We start from the raw sequence: 963 nt of genomic DNA, 5'->3' as shown, positions 1-963 counted from the left end.
CATCAACACATTCATTAGGACAATTACTAGAGTCATGATCATACGATCCACATGCATCACAAAACAAACAACCCATAGGCATAATATGTGAAGAGGGAGGGGGTTGAGAGTTAGAAGGAGTACCTCTCCCCTTAAATTGGGAGGGAAGATTCGAAGCTTGGGATGAAGTAGAAGTGCTCTCCAACTTGGCTTTGATTGCGGTCATCTCCTTTCCCAAGTTTGTCATTTGGGAGGAAAGGTTGTTGATCGCATTTAGATGGTCTACCGAGTACAAAGAAGATTGCTTGCTTGAAGAGTCTCTCTCCCCATCTTGCCAATCTCTATAGTACGTCACCACATCCTCAATGATGTCCACCACTTCTTCTTCGGTCTTGTTCATGATAGGACCCCCGGCCCCCCCATCAAGGCATGACTTGCCTTGGGGACTTAAACCGCCATAGAATATTTGGACCACTTGGTATGTTGGGATTCCGTGGTGAGGGCACTCCCTTTGATACTCTTTGTATCTCTCCCATGCTTCGTAAAGGCTTTCATTTGGCCTTTGCTTGAACCCTTGAATCAAGGCTCTTGCCTCCGCCGTCTTCTTTTGAGGGTAAAAACGGGACGAGAAGGCCTTTGTAACATCATCCCATGTTCTCAAGGAATTGGGCTTCACCTCTTTATCTAGCCACTCTAAGGATCTTCCTATGAGAGAGAAGGGGAACAACTTGAGGCGTATGAACTCTTGAGAAACTCCGTTAACTTTGATGGTGTTGCAATATTATTCAAATTCTTTAAGATGGTTCAACGGGCTCTCATTCTTATCCCCACTATATTGCCTCCTCTCAATTAAGGTGATCATGGCCGGCCGAATCTCGAAATCATTTGCCGGTGTTGTAGGCGGAGCTATGCCGCTCTCAAACCTATAAGCACCGGGTATTCCTAGCTCCTTCAAGGCCACTCTCGGATTTTCTCCCATGCCTT

General features: G+C 46.1%; 1 pseudogene; it reads left to right on the top strand.

Moving 5' to 3' along the window:
• Positions 1-467: 467 nt before the first annotated feature.
• Positions 468-566, top strand: LOC145633546 (small nucleolar RNA R71; annotated as a pseudogene).
• The last annotated feature ends 397 nt before the right edge of the window (positions 567-963 follow it).

Source organism: Chenopodium album, chromosome 5 (genome assembly GCF_948465745.1).
Source record: "Chenopodium album chromosome 5, dcCheAlbu1.1, whole genome shotgun sequence".
In the NCBI taxonomy this organism is placed as follows: Eukaryota; Viridiplantae; Streptophyta; class Magnoliopsida; order Caryophyllales; family Amaranthaceae; genus Chenopodium; species Chenopodium album.
This window is presented reverse-complemented; position numbering and strand designations above follow the sequence as displayed.